Source organism: Somniosus microcephalus, chromosome 4, assembly GCF_052327205.1.
Source record: "Somniosus microcephalus isolate GS21.2 chromosome 4, FLI_Smic_1.0, whole genome shotgun sequence".
In the NCBI taxonomy this organism is placed as follows: Eukaryota; Metazoa; Chordata; class Chondrichthyes; order Squaliformes; family Somniosidae; genus Somniosus; species Somniosus microcephalus.
In genome coordinates, this window is record NC_140990.1 from 39082005 (window position 1) to 39105985 (window position 23981).

At 46.3% G+C, this 23981-nt stretch overlaps 2 pseudogenes; one reads left to right on the top strand and one right to left on the bottom strand.

Annotated features, from left to right (window-relative positions):
- Window positions 1-22973, bottom strand: part of LOC147118670 (uncharacterized) — a 48511-nt pseudogene extending 25538 nt beyond the window's left edge.
- Window positions 15661-16887, top strand: LOC147118671 (uncharacterized; annotated as a pseudogene).
- Window positions 22974-23981: the final 1008 nt, after the last annotated feature.

Here is a 23981-nt window from a genome sequence, read left to right on the forward strand (position 1 = left end):
AATCAATTATAAGTCAGTCTCTCTGGAGGCTTCCTGACTGGGTCCGGATAACGCCTCGGTGGTGTAGTAGTTTTCGGTGGTGTAGTAGGTTCTTTTGGCAAGGTCGATTCGGCTTGAATGCCAGTGTCGCGTTCATCTGGTTCCAGTATCACCGGATCGGAGGTAGATACTATGGGTATCTCTGCTTCATCATTAGGCGTATAGAGTTGTGGTGTAGGTTGTCCCTTTTCGGATGACTCTATGATCTGGTCAGCATGGCGCCTTATTATGCTTTCTCCAATGTCCACGGTATACATCAGTGGTCCTAGTCGTGTGCAAATAGTTCCAGGCTGCCATTTCTCGGTACGGTAGTCCCGGGCCAAAACCTGTTGACCTATCTGGAAGGTTCTAGTTGGCCTTTCATTCATGCCTTAAAATTGCCGGTTCTCTACGTCCCTTCTGATATTTGGCATTATCAAATCCAGCTGGCATCTTATTCTTCTATTGAAAAACATCATGGCGCGAGTTTGGTTTGTAACCACATGTGTTGCATTCCTGTACGCAAACAAGAAATTATCTACCTTATGTTGTAGATTTATGTCTTCATTACCCATGGCCTTTATGGCCTTCTTGAAGGTCTGGACAAACCTTTCAGCTAATCCATTGGTGGCGGGATGGTATGGGGCGGACGTGTAGTGCTTAACCCCATTGCTTTTTTAAGAACTTCCTGAATTCTTCGGACACAAATTGCGGTCAATTATCAGAACAGATCTGTTCAGGCAGCCCATTCCTGGCAAACATGGTCCTTAATACTGTGATGGTTTTTTCCGTGGTGTTGGAGGACATCTTTATTACCTCCGGCCACTTGGAGTGTGCATCACCCGCAATTAAGAACATTGAGTCCATAAATGGACAAGCAAAGTTGATCTGTACCTTTTGCCATGGAGATGAGGGCCACTCCCATGGATGTAGAGGGGCTTGTGGTGGGGCATTTTGGACCTTCTGGCATCCTAGACAGCTCTTGGTCATTTCTTCAATGTCTCCATCGATACCTGGCCACCACACAAACGCTGTGGCTAGGTTCTTCATTTTCACTCCACCCAGATGCCCCTTGTGAAGCTCCTTTAGCACTTTATCCTGGAGTTTGGGTGGAATCACCACTCTGGATCCACACATCAAGTTTCCTCGGCACACTGACAGCTGTTCTCTTCTTTGCGAGAATGCTGGCAACAGTGGTTCGCCATGTGCTGGCCATCCCTTCACCGTTAAATCGTAGACTCGTGAGAGAGTCGGGTCATTTCTCATTTCCTTTTCAATGGTAGAATTTGTTACTGGTAGAAATTCCACTATGGTTGAGTGGAACATCTCCACTGGGTCCACTGTAGGTGCCTCTTCTAACATTGGCAACGGTAGGCACGATAAACCGTCAGCATTCCCATGCTGTTTTGTTCCTTTGTATTCTATGTCATATTGGTGTGCCCCTAGGAAAAGTGACCACCTCTGTAGCCTTTGCGCCGTCATAATGGGAACGCCCTTTTTAGGGTTGAATATGGAGATGGTCAGTCAACAAGGTAAATTTTTGTCCGTGTAGGTGATGGTTGAATTTCTTCACCCCCCACACCAGGCTGAGTGCTTCCCTGTCCATCTGGGCATAGTTACGCTCAGCTGAGTTCAATGAGCGTGACGCAAAAGCTATCGGCTGCTCCGAGCCATCAGGGAATCTATGCGATAATACCGCTCCCACGCCGTAAGGGGATGCATCGCACGCCAGTCTGATTGGCAGTGATGGGTTGTAATGAGCCAACACTTCCTTGGACGTGATCAAGCCTTCGCATTTATGGAAGGCACGTTTACAGTCTTCGCTCCATTTCCAAATTACTCCCGTTTGTAGCAGTGTGTTAAGAGGGTGCAGAACCGTTGACAAGTTCAGTAAAAATTTATGATAGTAATTTATTAATCCCAGGAAGGAGCTTAATTGTGAGACATTTTCAGGCGCTGGGGCTTTTACGACCACTTCAATTTTTTCAGGTGACTTATGCAACCCTTCTTCGTTAATGACATGGCCACAATATGATATTTGTTTCTGGAAAAATTCGCACTTGGGGTGGTTTGCTCGTAGGCCCCGTTCTCTCAGCCTCATGAGCACCTGCTCCAAATTGGCAAGGTGCTCGTTGTCATTTTCTCCTGTTACAAGGATGTCGTCTAGGTAGCATTGAGTCCCCGGAATCCCTTGCAGGACTTGCTCCATAGCTCTTTGCCAGATAGCTGGAGCTGATGCTACTCCGAAACCCAGTCGATTGTACTGGTACAGGCCTTTGTGTGTGTTTATCGTGAGATACTTTTTAGAGGCCTCCTCAACCTCCAACTGTAGATATGCCTGTGCCAAGTCAATTTTGGTGAAACGTTTCCCTCCGGATAGTGAGGCGAAAATATCTTCTATCCTCAGAAGAGGATACTGTACCGTGTGAAGGACCAGGTTTACAGTCACCTTGAAGTCCCCACAGATGCGAATTTTTCTCTTTTCTTCAGATTTATCATTATTCAACGTTTTCTTCATGACCGGGACGATGGGTGTTGCCCACTCGCTCCAATCTACCTTGGATAACACAACTGCCTTTTCCAAATTCTCCAGCTCTGCCTCGACTGCTGGACGAATTGCGTATGGCACCGGCCTTGCCTTAAAAAACTTGGGAATTGCCGCATCTTCCACTTTTATTGAGGCGGTGACGCCTTTCAAGGTTCCTCGTTCCTGTTGAAACACTTCTTTGGCGTTGGCCAAGATGTCTTTTAATCATTCAGGTATGATGTCATCATCATTTTTTATCTTACTGGTCACCGTCAGTGCCTGAATGGAGTGCCAGTCTAAACGTATCTTCCTGATCCATTCACGTCCCAACAGCGGTGGAACACCATCTTGCAGAACGTATCAATACAACTTCTGTATTTCCTTGCCATTGTATACAACAGGCACCCTTATTTTCCTTCTGGGGTATACTTTCTGCCCCGTATATGTCTTCAAGATAATGGATGTGTCTTTCAAAGGTATATGCGGAAATAGCTGCTCGTAATCCCGTCGACTTATGATGGTCAGAGCTGATCCTGTATCTAGCTCCATTTTAACTGGGGACCCCGCTATCGTGAGGGTAACCCAAATGGTCTGGTAATCTTCTTTGGCAATTACATTATATAATTTGAGACAGCTTAGTCTCTTGTTTCCGGAGTCGCTATCGATCTTCTGGTCTTCGGAGCTACTGTCCGTCATCATTTGTACCTTTCCGTACTTTTCCTTATTGATTTTTTTTCTGTCAGTGGATTTTTTGTTTCCAGATCGGCATACACGTGCAATGTGTCCCATCTTTCCGCATTGCCTGCATGCTTTGTTCTTGAACCAGCAGTCCCTCTGGTCATGGGTGGATCTGCCGCAGCGATAACATCTCTCAAAACCCCGTGTCATTTCATGGGTGCCGAAGTCCTGTGGCTTTTGCTGTATCTATGCAGCTCCTCTTGCTGCTGCTTCATATGATACAGCCACACTGAAAGCCTTGTCCAGTGTCAAATCTTTCTCAGAAAGTAGTCTTTTCTGTGTTCCTTCACTTAGGAGACCGCAGACGAATTTGTCTCGTAGAGAATCTGCCAGTCCTGCCCCGAATTGGCAGTGCTTTGACAGCTTTCTTAATTCGGTGAGGTAATCAGCGTTACTTTCATTCTTGTGCTGATTCCTCCTGAAGAATTTGAATCGTTCCGCTATCAGCAGCGGTGTTGGGTTTAAGTGCTCCTGTAGGGTATCAACAATCTCCTTAAAATTCTTGTCTATCTGTTTGGCTGGAGTGATTAATTTCGTAACAGCCCGTATGTCCTTGCGCCCATCAGATTTAGAAGTACCGATGCCTTTTTATCATCCTCTACTTCATTCGCTGTGCAATATACCTCCACTCTTTCCACATATGTGGTCCAATCCTCTATATTACTATCGAAAGCAGTAATATTGCCAGTTTTAGGCATCCTGAAAATCAAAAATGGCGCCTCCTGCGCTTTCCTTTCTTCCCTGCCGAGAAGAAAATGGCGCCTCCCGCTCTTTCCCGCCACTGCCGCTGCTGACAACGCTGTTCTCCGTGGTTTTTATTTACACAGATATTATTAATAGTTGGAGACTTGTTCCCGCCGGACTCTCTGGGACTTTTCCCTCCCTCTGCTTGGTCCGAACGCCGACCTGCTTTGCAGCGCCGGCCGTATCCCGAGTGCTCCACCCTCCATCTCTGTTTGCCTCCACCATCCGACTCGCTGCTCGGCACTGCTGCAGAGCCACCCGATCGAGCCCCAGTCCGCCGCCCAGGAAGGATTAGTGCAGTACCTGCCACCAGCCCGGCTAGCTGGTGAAACCACAGTTATTTTTTTTCTTCGACCTTCGTCTGAGGAATCGATCTCCTTGAGGTGCTGCCGAATTGCAGGTAAGTCCATTTCCAATTCGTCGCCACTGTTGTATACGTGTGTTAATGGAGACACAGAATGCAGGAGTTGGTTTAACAGGTGTTTACTGAACAAAGTCTGGAGATGAACTAAAAGATACAAGACGCTATACAGGCTTATATACCCGAGTGGTCACTACCGGTATTACAGTACACAGGGGCTCTTAAAGGTACATACACTACAATAGGGAGGGAGGAACTTAAAATAATCTCGATCACTAGAGAAAAAGTACTAGGCAAACTAATGGGGCTAAAGGCCGACAAGTCCCCTGGACCTGATGGCCTGCATCCTAAGGTCTTAAAAGAAGAGGCTGCAGAGGTAGTGGATGCGTTGGTTGTAGTCTAACAAAATTCCCTAGAATCTGGAGAGGTGCCAGCAGATTGTAAAACCGCAAATGTAATGCCACTATTCAAGAAAGGAGGGAGACAGAAAGCAGGAAACTATAGGCCAGTTAGCCTAACATCTGTCATTGGGAAAATGCTGGAATCCATTATTAAGGAGGTAATAGCAGGACATTTAGAAAATCATAAGGCAATTAAACAGAGTCAACATGGTTTTATGAAAGGGAAATCGTGTTTGACAAATTTGCTAGAGTTCTTTGAGGATGCAACAAACAGAGTGGATAAAGGGGAATCAGTAGATGTTGTGTATTTGGATTTCCAGAAGGCAATCGATAAGGTGCCACATAAAAGGTTGCTGCACAAGTTAAGAGCGCACAGGGTTGGGGGTAATATATTGGCATGGATAGGGGATTGGCTAACTAACAGAAAACAGAGAGTCGGGATAAATGGGTCATTTTCCGGTTGGCAATCAGTAACTAGTGGGGTGCCACAGGGATCAGTGCTGGGGCCACAACTATTTACAATCTATATTACTGACTTGGATGAAGGGACCGAGTGTACTGTAGCCAGATTTGCTGATGATACAAAGATAGGTGGGTTAGCAAGTTGTGAGGAGGACACAAAGAGTCTGCAAAGGGATATAGAGAGGTTAAGTGAGTGGGCAAAAATTTGGCAGATGGAGTGTAATGTGGAAAAATGTGAGATTATCCACTTTGGAAGGAAAAATGAAAAAGCAAATTATTATTTAAATGGAGTGAGACTACAAAATGCTGCGGTACACAGGGATCTGGGGGTCCTAGTACATGAAACACAAAAAGTGAGCATGCAGGTACAGCAAGTAATTAGGAAGGCTCATGGAATGTTGGCCTTTATTGCAAGGGGGCTGGAGTATAAATGTAGAGAAGTTTTGATGCAACTTTACAGGGTGCTGGTGAGACCGCACCTGGAGGCAGTGCAGAGAAGATTCACTAGGTTGATTCCTGGGATGAAGGGGTTGACGTATGACAAAAGGTTGAGCCTATACTCATTGGAGTTTAGAAGAATGATAGGTGATCTTATTGAAAAATATAAGATTCTGAGGGGGATTGACAGTGTGGGTGCTGAGAGGATATTTCCCCTGGTGGGGGTATCAAGAACTAGGGGGCATAGTATTAGAATAAGGGGTCACCCATTTAAGATGGAGATGAGGAGGAATTCTTCTCTCAGAGGGTCGTGAATCTTTGGAATTCTCTGCCCCAGAGAGCTGTGGAGGCGGAATCATTGAATATATTCAAGGCGGAGATAGACAGACATTTGAACTACAAGGGAGTCAAGGGGTGTGGGGAGAGAGCAGGAAAGTGGTGTTGAGGCCTAGATTGGATCAGCCATGATCTTATTGAATGGTGGATCAGGCTCGAGGAGCCGATTGGCCCACTCCTGCTCCTGTTTCTTATGTTCTTATATTAACACCAGCAACAACAGCAGAATCCAACCCCTGTAGTCATATGTGAACTTGCTGGTGTGCCAACAGGTTGGATGACTGAGTGAATCCCTTCCCACACACGGAGCAGATGAACGGCCTCTCCCCAGTGTGTACTCGCTGGCATGTCCACAGGCTGGAGTGCTGAGTGAATCCCTTCCCACACATGGAGCAGATGAACGGCCGCTCCCCAGTGTGAACTCGCTGGTATGTCCGCAGGTGGCATGATTGAGTGAATCCCTTCCCACACACTGAACAGGTGAACGCCCTCTCCCCGGTGTGAACTCGCTGGTGTGTCAAAAGGTCGGATGACTGAGTGAATCCCTTCCTACACACGGATCAGGTGAACGGCCTCTCCTCAGTGTGAACTCGCTGATGTGTCAGCAGGTGGGATGACTGAGTGAATCTGTTCCCACACATGGAGCAGGTGAACGGTCTCTCCGTGGTGTGAACTCGCTGGTGTCTCAGCAGGTTGGATGACTGAGTGAATCCCTTCCCACACACGGAGCAGGTGAATGGCCTCTCCCCGGTGTGAACTTGCTGGTGTGTCAAAAGGTCAGATGACTGAGTGAATCCCTTCCCACACACAGAGCAGGTGAAAGGCCTCTCCCCAGTGTGAACTCGCTGCTGTGCCAGCAGGTGGGATGACAGAGTGAATCCCTTCCCACACATGGAGCAGGTAAATGGCCTCTCCCCGGTGTGACTGCGTCAATGAATTTCCAGCTGGGATGGGTAATTGAATCCCTTCTCACAGTCCCCACATTTCCAGGGTTTCTCTGTGGTGCGGGTGTCCTTGTGTCTCTCCAGGTTGTATGATCAGTTGAAGCCTCATCAACACATAGACCACAAGTATGGTTTCTCCCCGCTGTGAATGGTGCAATGTTTTTTCAGGCTGTGTAACTGGTTAAAGCTCATTCCACAGTCAGTGCACTAGAACACTCTCACTCAGGTGTGGGTGTCTTGGTGCTTTTCCAGTCACACTGATGTTTGCAATCTTTTCCCACAGACAGAACAGGCAAACATTTCTCCTTCCATAGTCAAAGGCTGATGATATTCCGTGTAAAAGCAGTTTACAAAAGGCATCAGTATAAGTTCAGGATTAAAATGCAGAATGGATAATTCCAGTTGCTATGGAACATTCTTTCCTCTCTTATTACATAGAATTACCCAGATTGTACAGCACAGAAACAGGCCATTCAGCCCAACTGGTCCATGCAGTGTTTATGCTCCACACGAGCCTCCTCCCATCTCTCTTCATCGCACCCTATCAGCATCTCCTTCTATTCCTTTCTCCCATGTCTTTATCCAGCTTCCTCTTAAATACATCCATGTTCTTCGCCTCAACTATTCCCTGTGGCAGCAAATTCCACATTCTCACCACTCTCTGGGTGAAGGGGTTTAATCTAAATAGGACTTTCCTGGGCAGCCAATCAGCACTGCTGCCTCTTCTGTGCATTTCCTGATGAGGCGAAACAGTTGATATTTTCTGATCAAAAAGAGCTGAGCTCGGCAGCATTAGTCCTGTTTTGCCTCCTTTGGAGACCAGGTGCACGAGCAGAGTGAGCGCAGCCTTCACAGCAACTGCAATAAAATTGTTACAGTTGTGGAGGAACTTTGAGTAAGTGCACTGGACCACAAACAAAGTATATGTGTCGATTATTGTCTGACTGCGCTACTGTAAAGTGCCTTGAGATGTTTTAAAATTCTTTATAAATGTAAATTGTTGTTGGTATACAGAGTACTCTGTTGAAATTTAGTGAAATGATCAATAACCAAGGAAGATCATTTCATTGTTTGGTTCTGTTAGTTTTCATAGAATCATGGAAAAGTACAGCATGAAGGAGGCCATTCAGCCCGTCGGGCCTGTGCTGGGTCTTAGAATGAGCACTCGTGCTTAGTCCCACATCCCTGCTTGTTGTCCGTAACCCTGTAAGATCCTCACCCTCAAGTACCCGCCCAACTCCCTTTTAAACTCATTGATGGAATCAGCTCATGACCTTTTCAGGTAGAGCGTTCCAGATCCCGACAACTCTCTGAGTTTTATTCAATTGTTGCCACAGTTGTCTTCTGTGAAGGTTTAATAATAAATGCATTTTGCTGTGAAAGCAATTAAAACATTCCTAGTATATAAATAGACAGATGCATCAAAATATTAAAATTGTGGGAGGGAGGGCAGTGCTCGCCAGGGCCCAATAAACAATGGAATTCTTGTTTCCCAACCCAATGCTCAGAAGATGAAGTCCCAGAGCTGCCTCTGGCTCAGTTCCACCTGCCCTATTCTGAGAAGTGAAGGTGTTGGTCAGTGCCCTGTGATTGCCCTGTGGGCAGAAAATAGCAAATCTAGAAATATGACCAAAATAACACATTTTAACCCCAAAGCTGTAAATCCCTGTCCCACACACTCTCCCTCCTCCCTGTGCTGAAATCCAAACCCATCGCACCATCTCCAACATTTCTTTCCTCCATTCCCAGTTTTCCCCTCCCTCTACTCTGGTTGGGTTCAGTTCTACACCCGCTGTGTGCAGAGTGAGAATAAAATCAATGAGTCAATGATTGTTTCTCCTGGTCACTGGGACCCTGAAGCCCCGCCCACTCTCTGTTCCGGTACCAAGATGGCCATGCATGCACCGTGACCCCGCCCTGTCCAAAATGGCGGCCAGTGATCCCGCTGACCCGGGCAAACACGGGGCCTGTGGGCTCTTATTCGGGGCCTGAGACCTACACCGGGTGTTTATGAAGCTTCCCAGCCCACCCGCGGCTCCAATTCCTCCCCGAGCCCACAATCTCCTACCGCCTCCCGGAACCGTCTCTTCTTCATCAGCCGAACGCCTCCACTGGCACTGCGCATGCTCAGAGCACAGCCCAGTCTTGCACCTGCGCACTGAGCTCCTGTGGTCATTGATGGGGCACATGCTACCGAGCGGGGGATTCTGGGTAAACGCCCCGCTATGCAAAGCCCCCATTGTAAATATTTGTTTACCATAAACTGGACTCAGAAATTGGAGGTATATTATCGCATTTTGAAGATGACGCCAAATTGGGTGATATATAGCTAATAATTTTGACTGCACAGAAATACAGGAATACATAAACAGGCTTTCAGACTGTGCAGATAAATGGGAAATGAAATTCAAAATCGTGAAATGGGAGGTGGTTCATTTTGGCAGGAGGAATAAGGAGGCCACCTATTCCTAAGAAGGTAAGAAACTAAATGGAGTAAAGTAGCAAAGAAATCTGGAAGTACACACACATATATTGCTAAACGTAGTAACGCAAGTTGATAAGGCCATAAAGCGTGGAAAGAAAACACTGTGGTTCATTTCTACAGGAATATAATACAAATGCAGGGAGGTCATGTTACATTTATATAGAACCTTGGTTAGACCACACTTGAAGTACTGTGGGCAGTTCTGGTCTCCATATAAGAAAGTGCAGAATAGATTTACAAAGGTGTCACCAGAGAGGATGCAACTAGCAAGCAAGATTGAGCAAGCTGGGACTCTTTACTCTGGTAGAGAGAAGACTAAGAGGAGACATGTCAGAGGTCTTTAAAATTATGTCAGGGTTCGAAACCGTGGAGAAGGAGAAACTTTCCATTTATCGGTGAGTCTGATAGTAGCTGCATTGTGGTCATTGTCAGTATTTGAAGAAAACCCTTTAAAACGTGAAGTGTTTGGAAAAAGTAAAAATAAACTCCATTGAAGGCAAACACAATCAGCAGAATTTTTACCTGACCCTTCACCCTTTGATTAATTTGATATATACCCAGAATATTAAACTCCAGCCCAGTTATAGGGGTTATTAATATCAGCAGAAACATACCTCAACTGCCAAAATGAACACGGTTCAGTCCGAGATTTGATTAAGAGCAACAATAACAGCAGCTTCCAACCCCTGCCGTCACATGTGAACTCGCTGGTGTTTCAGCAGGTTGGATGAACAAGTAATTTATTTCCCACACACGGAGCAGGTGAACGGCCTCTCCCCTGTGTGAGTGTGTTGGTGTGTCTGCAGATTGTTTTTGCTTTTGAAGCTCTTCTCACAGTCCAGACATTTAAAAGGTCCATCACCAGTGTGAACCAGCTGGTCTATCAATGTGCAAACATTGGTGCATGACTGAGTGAATCGCTTCCCACACACTGTCTCTTTAAAAAACGACCTCACTCCCACAGGCAAGCAGAGGCACTCTACCTTTACCCAAAAAAACACACACAACATAGAGAAGGGTTAATTCTCCACCCCACTAAAATGGTGAACTCTCCGTCCTCTGCCTCCTAGACTGTTCCAATGAAGCTCAACATAAGCTCGAGGAACAACACCTCATCTTTCTATTAGGAACTCTACAGCCTTCCAGACTCAACATTGAGTTCATCAATTTCAGATCATAACCTCTGCCCCCATTTTTTCTGATGGCAGTTGTTGCTGATGATTCTGATATTCCCATTTACACCTCCTCGAGACCCATCTTTTGTTTCTTCACTTGTCCCATTACCATCTCCTTTTGCCTTGCACCAACATCCCTTTTGTCATGTAATCTCTCCTGTCTTCCATCCTATTGCAGACCTTCCGTTTTGTTCTTTCCTCCCCTCCCCCCTTCCCCGTCTCTGTAATTTCACAAAACCTGTTACATCTCTAACTTTTTGCAGTTCGGACGAAAGTTAATCGACCTGAAACGTTAACAGAATCATAGAAATCATAGAAAGTTACGGCACAGAAGGGGGCCATTCGGCCCAATGTGTCTGTGTCGGCCGAAAAAGAGCTACCCAGCCTAATCTGGCAGTGAGTTCCAGACCCCATCACCCTCTGGGTGAAAAAAATTCTCCTCAACTCCCCTCCCCTCTAATCCTTCTACCAATTACTTTAAATCTATGCCCCCTGTTTATTGACATCTCTGCTAAGAGGAATACGTCCTTCCTGTCCACTGTATCTAGGACCCTCATAATTTGTACACCTCAGTTAAATCTCCTCTCAGCCTCCTCTGTTCTAAAGAAAACAACCCCAGCTTATCCAATCTTTCCTCAAAGCTAAAATTCTCCAGTCCTGGCAACATCCTCGTAAACCTCCTCTGTACCCTCTCGAGTGCAATCACATCTTTCCCGTAATCTGGTGATCAGAACTGCACGCAGTATTCTAGTTGTGTCATAACTAGCGTTGTATACAGTTTTAGCAGAACCTCGCTGCTCTTTTGGGACATACAATGAGAGGAAGGGAACTCCTCCACAAAGCAATGCAGATAATTTAATCAGTGAAGCTGCACCATATTTTGTGCATAAAGTCACACTTGCTTATTTAATGGGAACAGGTGCATAAAGCAGTTCAATGATCATGTTAACACCAAAAGTTAAAAACACTAAATGCAGCCCTTCATGTTCCCTGACACAACATAAACAGCCTTGTAAAGTGGCTGGAAACTAAACCCGAGGTTATGAGGATTTCAGACAGCAAGCTGTGAGAGTGACTGGCAATGATGTGACAACATGGGAATTTTGGCGACAGATATAGTGGCCCTGTGGGAGACTAATAACCAAATATAATGTTGCTCGAAGAAGAAGGGAACACCCACAGGACCACTGACTACTGGCGACCGAGCAAGGCAAGTTCTGTTTTACTACATGGGATTCTGGGAATGTTACCAGAGTTTCGGAGGCTGAATTCTGCAATTCATCCATTTTTTTCTGTGAAAATCATAAAATCGTTTGCTATAATGTTCTTATATTTAGACAGATGGTACACATTGGCTATTAGCAGCTTTAAGAAGATGCCTGACTTAATGTAATTTAAAGCAAACAGTAGTTTATCTTTTACAATTCATGGTGGAATATTCTAAAATTTGTTTGTACAAGATCACAGGATAGGTTTGGATGAAGATGGTCCTTCAGCACATTTAATCTCCTTCTACAATACCAACCTTACCATTTTTCCATTACAGCATCTGTTTCTTAATTACTCTAGTGTCCTGGCATAAATCACCCTGCTGGCAACCCATTTCAGCTATTGATCACCCTCTGAGTAAAGAAAGATTTCCTGCCATCTATCCTAAATTTGCTCTTCACACCCATGAACCCTGTGCCCTCATGTCCTGCTGTCCAGATGTATCTGAAAGTATTGTTCCAGATTTACTTTCTCTATCCAGGCAAGTGACAAAGTTAACATGGATTTACAAAAGGTAAATCGTGCTTGACGAATCTACTGGAATTTTTTGAGGATGTAACTGGTAGAATAGATAAGGGAGAACCAGTGGATGTGGTGTATTTGGACTTTCAGAAGGCATTTGATAAGGTCCCTCATAAGAGATTAGCGTGTAAAGTTAAGGCACATGGGATTGGGGGCAAGGTACTGACTTGGATAGAGAACTGGTTGGCAGACAGGAAGCAAAGAGTTAAAATAAACGGCTCTTTTTCCGAGTGGCAGGCAGTGACTAGTGGGGTACCGCAGGGATCGGTCCGAGGACCCCAGCTATTCACAATATATATTAATGATCTAGACGAGGGAACCAGATGTAATATCTTCAAGTTTGCAGACGACACAAAGCTGGGTGGGCGTGTGTGCTGTGAGGAGGATGCCGAGAAACTCCAGTATGATTTGGACAGGTTGGGTGATTGAGCAGATGCATGGCAGATGCAGTATAATGTGGATAAATGTGAAGTTATCCACTTTGGTGGCAAAAACAGGAAGGCAGATTATTATCTGATGGACAATAGATTGGGAGAAGGGGAAATGAAACGAGACCTGGGTGTCTTTGTGCACCAGTCGCTGAAGGTAAGCATGCAGGTGCAGCAGGCGGTTAAGAAGGCAAATGGTATGTTGGCCTTCATAGTGAGAAGGTTCGAGTACAGGAACAAGGATGTCTTGCTGCAGTTGTACAGGGCCTTGGTGAGACCACACCCTGAGTATTGTGTGCAGTTTTGGTCGCCTTATCTGAGGAAGGATGTTCTTGCCATGGAGGGAGTGCAGCGAAGATTCACCAGACTGATACCTGGGATGGCAGGAATGATGTACGAGGAGAGATTGGGTTGATTGGGCTTATGCTCGCTGGAGTTTAGAAGAATGAGAGGGGATCTCATTGAAACTTATAAAATTCTAACAGGACTGGACAGACTAGATGCAGGAAGGATGTTCCCGATGGCCGGGGAGTCCAGAACCAAGGGTCACAGTCTAAGAATAAGGGGTAAGCCATTTAGGACAGAGATGAGGAGGAATTTCTTCACCCAGAGAGTGGTGAACCCATGGAATTCTCTACCAGAGAAGGCAGTTGAGGCCAATTCATTAAATATATTCAAGAAGGAGTTAGATATATTTCTTAAGGCTAAAGGAATCAAGGGATATGGGGAGAAGGCAGGGACAGGGTACTGAGTTTGGATGATCAGCCATGATCTCATTGAATGGTGGAGCAGGCTCGAGGTGCCGAATGGCCTACTCCTGCTCCTATCTTCTATGTTTCTATGTTATATACCTCTATTAATGTTGCTTCTAAGACTTGTCTTCTTGAGGTTGAAGAAGAGGACTTGCTGATCAAGTTGTACATCATAACTCTTCCCTCTAACACCATGGATCAGGGCTTGTTGCTTTCTTCTGGATTGCCAGTAAGACCTGGATGGCTCCCATAATATCACGGTGACCAGGACTATATGCAGCATACCAAGTGCAATGTGACCAGGGCAGCTTCGACATTAGCTCTAGGTATTTGAACTGAACTGATTTGACAACATGATCCAGCATGCTATTTCATTTGTTTATTAATGGGCCACATCTTTTAGGAATGATGAGTGGTGACTCATCTAACACCCTAAGGTTTGTCTCTGCTTCCCGCTTGACAAGTTCTACCCCACCCATTTCCATTTTTCCATAATAAGCAGTATCTTGCCTTTTTCTATATTGAGTTTCATCTGCCAATGGTCATTCTTTGAAAGCTCCCTTTATAAGATCCTACTTGCCTCATCTGAATTCACATTCTTTCCTAGCTTGGTGTCATCTCCAAATGTAACTGTTTTATATTATGATTATGATTCCAGGTCACCTTTGTAGACCAAGACCAGGAGGGATTCCCAGCATGGACCCCTGGGGTAACCAACTCAGTATCCTCCCTTTGCAACCCAGCTTCACCTCGACAGTAACTAATCAATATGCATGTTTCACCTTGAAACCTACTGACCTTGGTTTGTAAAGAAGTCTCTCATGCTATACTTTGTCAAAGGCCTTTTGGATGTCCAGGTACACTACACCATTTAATTTGGGATACGCCCCATTTAATTTGAGACGTCATCTCTTTCAAAAAACTCTAAGAAGTTGGTTAGGGAAGATCTATCCATTAACTCTGATTATCTCTCCACAGATGTGGAGATGCCAGTGTTGGACTGACTGACCTGACTGTTTGGACACCATTCACACCTTTGATTTCTGTGATTATCTCTCTGCCGAGGTGTGATAAAGGGCAGTTAGAAAGATTACATGTAATCATCTGGCAGTGTTCTCTGACTATATATGCTGTGCCTATATGCATCTCTTCACCTGACGAAGGAGCAGCGCTCCAAAAGCTTGTGATTTCAAATAAAGCTGTTGGACTATAACCTGGTGTTGTGTGACTTCTCACATCTATCCACAGATGCTGCCTGACCTGCTGAGTATTTCCTGTTTTTATTTATAATAGAGAAGGGTGAAGCTGTGTCTGTGCCTTTAACGGCAGCTGCCCAGACACAGGGTGCTGTCCCTTGAAGAATGAGTGATGGGGACAATCCAGATTCCTCTTTCAGGTTTTCTGGGGAGGATGTCAGAAGCCCAGCGCACAGGCGCGGGACAGGCTCTGCGCGTTCACCGGGCAGAGCTGTAGGTCGGCGGGAGCGGGGTCGGGTGATTAATAAACTGCGGGTAGGCCGCGCTGCAGGGTTTATAAAGTTGGAGAATGGCCTCAGGCCAAAATGAGATCCAGCGGCCCAGTCTGTGTTCCACCAGACGGCAGCGGTGAGGCTTTTTCTTGGTGATAGGCCCGGGTTACGTGCCGCCATCTTGGTAGAGGAAAGACGGACCGGTTCCACCTACAGCAGGGCGCATGCGCGGCCATCTTTGTACAGGAAAAAAAGTGGGCGGGGCTTCAGGGTCCCAGTGACCAGGAGAGTCAATCATTGACTCATTGATTTTATTCTCAGCCTGCACACAGCGGGTGTAGAACTGAACCCAACCAGAGTAGAGAGAGGGGGAAAACTGGGAGTGGAGGAAAGAAATATTGGAGATGGTGCAATGGGTTTGGATTTCAGCACAGGGAGGAGGGAGAGTGTGTGGGACGGGGATTTACAGCTTTGGGGGAACAAGAGAGGAAAGAATGCTCCATAGAAACTAGAATTGTCTGTTCTGAATTTCTATCCTGTACTTACAGTGATGACTTTTGTAAATTCCTTTTACAGGGTTTTAGAAGGGGAGGATTTGCAAACACAAAACTTGAACGAAACATCACCCCAATATCTGATAGAGACATTCCATTCATCAGGAGCTGAATATCATCGACCTTTGAATGTGGAAGGAGGAATTTCTGTCTGTTCTATCTTGGAAAAGATTTCAAACATCAGTGTGACTGGAAAAGCACCGAGACACCCACACCCGAGTGAGAGTGTTCCAGTGCACTGACTGTGGAAAGAGCTTTAACCAGTTACACAGCCTGAAAAAACATTGCACCATTCACAGCGGGGAGAAACCGTACACGTGTTCTGTGTGTGGACGAGGCTTTAACCGATCGTCCAACCTGGAGAGACACAAGGACACCCACACAACGGAGAAACTGTGGAAATGTGGGGACTGTAGGAAGGGGTTCAATTACCCGTCCCAACTAGAAACTCATTGATGCAGTCACACTGGGGAGAGGCCATTCACCTGCTCCGTGTGTGGGAAGGGATTCACTCACTCATCTGCCCTCCGATCATACCAGCAAGTTCACAGTGCTGAGAGACCTTTTAAATGCGCTGATTGTGGGAACTGCTTTAAAAGTTCTGAGGGACTAATTCAACATCAGCGAGTTCACACTGACGAGAGACCGTTCAGTTGCTCTCACTGTGGGAAGAGGTTCAGGTATTCTTGCAACCTCATTGTACACCAGCGAGTTCACACTGGGGAGAAGCCGTTCACCTGCTCTGTCTGTGGGAAGGGGTTCATTTGTTCTTCCCAACATCTGAGACACCAGCGAGTTCACACTGGGGAGAGGCCATTCACCTGCTCTGTGTGTGGGAAGGGATTCACTCAGCCATCCCACCTCACTGTACACAAGCAAGTTCACACTGGGGAGAGGCCATTCACCTGCTGCGTGTGTGGGAAGGGATTCATTAAATCATTTCACCGTCTGAGACACCAGCGAGTTCACACTGGGGTGGGGCCATTCACCTTTCCCCGTGTGTGGGAAGGGATTCACTCAGTCATCCCACCTCACTGTACACAAACAAGTTCACACTGGAGAGAGGCCGTTCACCTGCTCCGTGTGTGGGAAGGGATTCACTCAGTCATCCAACCTGCTGGCACACCAGCGAGTTCACGATCGACTGCAGGGGTTGGATTCTGCTGTTATTGCTGCTGTTAATCACATCCAGGACTGAATGATGTACATTCTGGCAGTTCGGGTTTGTTTCTGCTGATGTTAATAACCCCTATAACTGGGCTGGAGTTTAATATTTTGATATGTCAAATAAATCACCTTTGTATCAAACACACAGTGTGTCGAGTCCTTGATTTCTCCAAGGTAAGAGGAGACTAATTGGTGTCCTGTTACTGACTGCTCCATTTTGGGCCTTTTCTCCTTTCTAACTCTAGATTATTTCAGTTCTCATACCATTGGTTATTCACATGGACAAGTCCCAGCTCCCCATACATTCCAGAGTGCCTCTCCCAGCCTTGGTATCCAGGGAAGGTATCGGTAACACGCCCAGGATCACTAAACACAAAACCCAGTCTGTTAATCACTTTCAGCTACTGGGCTTAGCGTGTGTCCCACAGCATCTCTCTCACCTTCGATGTGTGAATAGAGCATCACGCCTCAGAACCTGGTTTTCAATTTAATTCCACTCAGCAAATGTATTTAACAAGTAAACACATCACATCAAATCATTGGCAAAAAGCCAGAGGGGAGATGAGACATTTTTCACTCAGTGAGTTGTTGTGATCGGGAATGCACTGTCTGAAAGGGGGTGGATGCAGATTCAACAGTAATTTTCGGAAGTGAATTGGATCTACTTAAAGGAAAAGTTTGCAGGGCTATGGGGAAAGGGCAGGGGAGTGGGACGAATTGGCAGATCTTTCAAAGATTATCACAGCCCTATAAGGCAGCTCGATATTCACAGGAGAAAGGCTGATATCTAACTCCACGAGAATAGAGAAAGATCCCAACTCTCTGGGAACTCTCTGAATTCTTTGTAAAAGCCTTTCAAATGCTGACCGATTCCTTCCTTCTTTTGAAATTCCACTTCCGTGTGCCGGGGGTTCAGGCAGTGCTGGGCACAGAGGGAGCAGCAAACTGGGTTCAGAGAGGGCAGGCTGGGTGTACCCTGAGATTTCTGATTGAACAGGTTAATAAGGCCATTAAAAAAACAATCCAAGCGCTGGGCTTCATTTCTGGAGGGATAGCATTGAACAGCGGAGAAGTTCTGTTAAACTTGTTTCGAACCTTGGTTAGACCACACTTGGAGCGCTCTGCACAGTTCTGGTCTCCATGTTATCAAAGGATGCAGAGGCACTGAATAGGGTGCAAAAAAGATTCACAGGAATGATGCCAGAACTGAGGGGATATACTTATCAGGAAAAACTGATCAGTCTGGGGCTGTTTTCTCGAGACGTGAGCAGCCTGGATAGAGGATTGGTTAATGGGCAGAAAACAGAGAGTAGGGATAAACGGATTTTTTTCAGGTTGGCAGGCTGTAACTTGTGGGGTGCCGCAAGGATCAGTGTTGGGGCCTCAGCTATTTACAATCTATATAAATGACCTAGATGAAGGGACCGAGTGTAATGTATCCAAGTTTGCTGATGATACAAAGCTAGGCGGGACAGTAAGCTGTGAGGAGAACACAGAGTCTGCAAAGGGATATAGATAGACTAAGTGAGTGGGCAGTAAGGTGGCAGATGGAGTATAATGTGGGGAAATGGGAGGTTATTCACTTTGGTAGGAAGAATAGAAAAACAGAATATGTTTTAAATGGTGAGAAACTTTCAAATGTTGGCGTTCAGAGAGATTTGGGTGTCCTCATGCAAGAAACACAGAAAGCTAGCATGCAGGTACAGCAAGCAATGAGGAAGGCAAATAGCATATTGGCTTTTATTGCAAGGGAGTTGGAGTATAAGAGTAAGGAAGTCTTGCTACAATTGTGCAGGGCCTTGGTGAGACGACACCTGGAGTACTGTGCACAGTGTTGGTCTCCTTATCTAAAGAAAGATATACTTGCCTTGGAGGCGGTGCAATGGAGGTTCACTAGATTGATTCCTGGGATGAGAGGGCTGTCCTATGATGAGAGATTGTGTAGAATGGGCCTATACTCTCTGGAGTTTAGAAGAATGAGAGGTGATCTCATTGAAACATACAAGATTCTGAGGGGGATTGACAGGGTAGATGCTGAGAGGTTGTTTCCCCTGGCTGGAGTGTCCAGAACTGGGGAGCATAGTCTCAGGATAAGGGGTCGGCCATTTAAGACCGAGATGAGGAGGAATTTCTTCACTCAGAGGGTTGTGAATCTTTGGTATTCTCTGCCCCAGAGGGCTGTGGATGCTGAGTCTTTGAGTATATTCAAGGCTGAGGTAGAAAGATTTTTGGACTCTAGGGGAATCAAGGGGTATGGCGATCAGGCAGGAAAGTGGAGTTGAGGTCGATGATCAGCCATGATCTTACTGAATGCTCCTAATTCTTATGTTTCTTATGATAGAGGTCTTTAAAACTGTGAAGAGGTTTGATAGGGTGGACGTAGAGAAGATGTTTCCTTCTGAGGGGGAGTCCAAAACTGGGGGCCATAAATATAAGATAGTCACCAGTAAATCCAATGTGGAATTCTTTACCCAGAGAGTGGTGAGAATGTGGGACTCGCTACCACATGGAGTGGTTGAGGTGAATAGCACGGATACATTTCAGGGGTAGCTCGATAAGTACATGAGGGAGAAAGGAATAGAAGGATCTGCTGATAGGTTTGGATGAAGAGGAGCAGGAGGAGGCTCGTGTGGAGTAGAAACACCGGCACGGACCAGTTGGGCCGAATGGCCTGTTTCTGTGCTGCAGACTCTCTGTAACTCTGTGAATTCCTCATCCCTGTGGGAGCCGATATTAGTCAAAAACTGCTTCTTGGGCATTTCTGACAGTCAATATTAGTCGAGACTGAACCAATCACACGGCTCGGTGTCAGATTGAATTATTCCTCTCTCCAGCCTGTAACTGATGAGACTTGTAACACTGAGGCTGAAATTCCACTGCCGTGTGCCAGGGGTGCAGGCAGTGCTGGGCAGAGGGAGCAGCAAACCGGGTTCAGAGTGGGCACGCTGGGTTTGCCCTTGACCTGGGCTTTCCGTTGAGCATGTGCTGGGGCCCAGTGGGATTTCACTGCTCTGGGACATTTCTGAGTGGGTCACAGGAACATTAGGAACAGGAGGAGGCCATTCAGCCCCTCGAGCCTGCTCCACCATTCAATTAGATCAGGCTGATCCGTATCTTAACTCCATTTACCCGCCTTTATTCCACATCCCTTGGAACAATTACCTCACAAAAATCCATCATCTCAGTCTTGAAAGCTCCAATCGACCCCCAGCATCCACAGCCTTTTGGGGGAGAGAGTTCCACATTTCTACTACCCTGTGTGTGAAAAAGTGCTGCCTGATTTCACCCCTGAATGGCCGAGCTCTAATTTTAAGATTCTGGCCTCTTGTTCTTGATTCCAGCACCAGAGGAATCATCCATGGCCTCCCCTCTCCTTATCTCTGTAAACTCCTCCAGCCCTATAACCTCTGAGATCTCTGCGTTCCTCCAATTCTGGCCTCTTGCGCATCCCCGATTTTAATCACTCCACCATTGGCAGCCGTGCCTGCAGCTGTCGAGGCTCCAAGCTCTGGAATTCCCTCCCTAAACCTCTCCGCCTCTCTACCTCTCGTTCCTCCTTTAAGACATTCCTTAAAACCTACCTCCTTAAACAAGCTTTTGGTCATCTGTCTGAATATCTCCTCTTTGGCTCACAAATATTGTTTGAAAACGCTACAGTGAAGCACCTTGGGATGTTTTACTAAGTTAAAGGCGCTATCTATATGCAAATTGTTGTTGTTACTCTCCAACCCCTCTCACCCCAACTCCTCTTTCACCCCTACTCTCCAACCCTCTCACCCCAACTCTTTTACCCCGACTCTCCATCCCCCTCACCCCAACTCCTTTCACCCCTACTCTCCAACCTCCTCACCCCAACTCCTTTCACCCCAACTCCTTTCACCCCTACTCTCCAACCTCCTCACCCCAACTCCTCTTTCACCCCTACTACCCAGACTCTAGAAGATAGGAGCAGGCCTTTCGGCCCCTTGAGCCTGCTCCACCATTCAATGAGATCATGGCTGATCATCCAAATTCAGTACCCTGTCCCTGCCTTCTCCCCATATCCCTTGATCCCTTTAGCCTTAAGAAATATATCTAACTCCTTCTTGAATGTATTTAATGAATTGGCATCAACTGCCTTCTGTGGTAGAGAATTCTACAGGTTCACCACTCTCTGGGTGAAGAAATTCCTCATCTTAGTCATAAATATCTTACACCTTATCCTTAGACTGTGAATCCTGGTTCTGGACTCCCCCGTCATCAGGAACATCCTTCCTGCATCTAGTCTGTCCAGTCCTGTTAGAATTTTATAAGTTTCAATGAGATCCCCTCATTCTTCTAAACTCCAGCGAGTATAAGCCCAATCGACCCAATCTCTCTTCATACGTCATTCCTGCCATCCCAGGTATCAGCCTGGTGAATCTTCGCTGCTGATTGGACTTGTCTCCATTCCAGTGCCGAGTGGATTGCTGTGCCAGACGGGAAGGGCAACATTTGGGGACTCTCGATTCTCCACCAGTTCCCATTCCCCTTCTTTCTGGTGGATACTGGAGGTGCCACTGTGCGTAATGTGCAAGTCAGTAAGAAATGTACCAAAGATCAATTTAGCATTGAAGTAAAAGTTCATAATTTTATTGCAAACAAATTTCTGAGAGTCCCTGAATTAAGGGGCAAAATCAGACAGCGGTTCTTAAAGGGACACTGCAGTCCCAACAAGTCAATCAGCTATATATCGAGAATATCAATAACCCCTATAACTGGGCTGGAGTTTAACATCAGCAGAAACATACCCCAACTGTCAGGATGAACACAGTTCAGTCCTAGATACAATTAACAGCAGCAATAACAGCATAATCCAACCGCTGCAGTCACTTGTGAACTTGCTGGTGTCTCAGCACGACGGATGACCGAGTGAATCCCTTCCCACACACAGAGCAGGTGAACGGCCTCTCCCCAGTGTGAACTCGCTGGTGTCTCAGCAGGGTGGATGAATCAATGAATCCCTTCCCACACACTGAACAGGTGAACGGCCTCTCCCCAGTGTGAACTCGCTGGTGTCTCATCAGGGTGGATGAATCAATGAATCCCTTCCCACACACTGAACAGGTGAACGGCCTCTCCCCTGTGTGAACTCGCTGGTGTGTCAGCAGGTGGGATGACTGAGGGAATCCCTTCCCACACACTGAGCAGGTGAACGGCCTATCCCCAGTGTGAGTTTGTTGGTGTTTCTGCAGATATCTTGAGCTTTTAAAGCTCTTCTCACACTCAGAACATTTGAAAGGTCTCTTTTCAGTGTGAACAAGTTGGTGTATAGTGAGGTTGGTTAATCGACTGAATCCCTTCCCACACGTGAAGCAAGTGAACGTCTCCTCCCCAGTGTGAACTTGCTGGTGTCTCAGCAGGGTGGATGAATCAACGAATCCCTTCCCACACGTGGAGCAGGTGAACGGCCTCTCCCCAGTGTGACTGCGCCCATGAATTTCCAGCTGGTACGGGTAATTGAATCCCTTCCCACAGTCTCCACATTTCCACGGTTTCTCCATGGTGCGGGTGTCCTTGTGTCTCTCCAGGTTGGATGATCAGTTGAAGCCTCGTCCACACACAGAACGCGTGTACGGTTTCTCCCCGCTGTGAATGGTGCGATGTTTTTTCAGGCTGTGTAACTGGTTAAAGCTCTTTCCACAGTCAGTGCACTGGAACACTCTCACTCGGGTGTGTGTGTCTCGGTGCTTTTCCAGTCACACTGATGTTTGAAATCTTTTCCCACAGACAGAACAGACAAACATTCCTCCTTCCACATTCAAAGGCTGATGATATTCAGGTCCTGATGAATGAAGTGACTGTCAGATCTTGACGTGATGTTTGGTTTGAGTTTCCCGTCTGTAAATCCTCCCCTTCTAATACCCTGTAAAAGGAGTTTACAAAAGTCATCACTAAGTACAGGATAGAAATTCAGAACAGATAATTCTAGTTTCCTTGCAAGTCTTTCCTCTCTTGTTCCCCAAATCATGTGATCCAATCAAACTGGAAGAAGCTAAAATAAGCAACAAAGTCCCAACAAAAGCAAAGCGAACCTTCCCAACTAAACCAGAATGTTGTTCCCAGTGTCCGAGAGAGGCTCTGTACCCTGAGGTACCCACCGGTCGAGGAAGGTATCAAGTGAACCGGTGGACACCGCCTGCTCCCTCTCCAGGGCCACCCGGGCATGGACAAGACCGCGGGAGAGAGGCAGGCAGCCAGAGTGACCCCGCCCCCCCCATGGGCCCCGCCCATCCTGGACCTACAAATTTCTGTTTTTGCCAGGCCCAAGAGCAGGTCCAGGAGAAGATCCTCCGACTTACCCACCCCCCTCCGCACTGGGCGGGCAAAGATTGGGAGCGTGGGGCTAAAGTGTAACCAAGAGTTGAGGAGCAGCCCCTTCAGGTAGCTATACAGGGGCTGGAACCTCTCACACTGAATATATAAACCTGCAAAGGAGTTAACCCTGTCAGCGGACAGCTGCCTTTTTTAATTCACCAAGCTACAACTTTTGTATTGCTGAATGAAATTTAAAGATATTGGACATTACTAACCCCACGGTGCGGAAGGAAAATTCTGATTTCACAAATGAGCCCTTTGGGCACTTAAGTGGAGCCACAATGGATTCTCTGTTTTTGTGTCTTTTAAACAGGTGACCAGGGTTTTCCAGCCCGCATGAATATTGATTCCTTAACAAGAGATCCAGCAGCTTTAAGAATGTAAGAATCCATCTGCAGGCATCGCCAGACATTTAAAATAAATCCCAGCATGGTGACGATTTGGACTAAAGGCTTTGCCTGTCAAAGACTCGGACTTAACCCACTCAGGGTCATGTGTTATTTCCCGAGACAGAGTGCTCGAGAAGGGGAGATATGGACGTTACCTCCAAACTAATTCCAAGCGTCTCTAATATGAAACCAGCATATAATCCAGCAAGCCTGGGCATCACTTGCTTCTGAAATGGGAATTGATGAGATGAACTGATAAAAATAAAATTGATATAAGTTGCTGTTTCAAGCACTCAAGAAGGAAAAATTTACCTGAAGTTTAAGGGGATAGTCAAATTTTCATTAAAAGAAACTGGTGGAAGGCAGTCTAAGGTGGTCCTGCCAATTGCTGTGTATCAGGGAAGAAAGTTTTTGGGAAATAAAATTGAACATTGATAAAATCTGTCAGTCCAACAATACTGCAATGA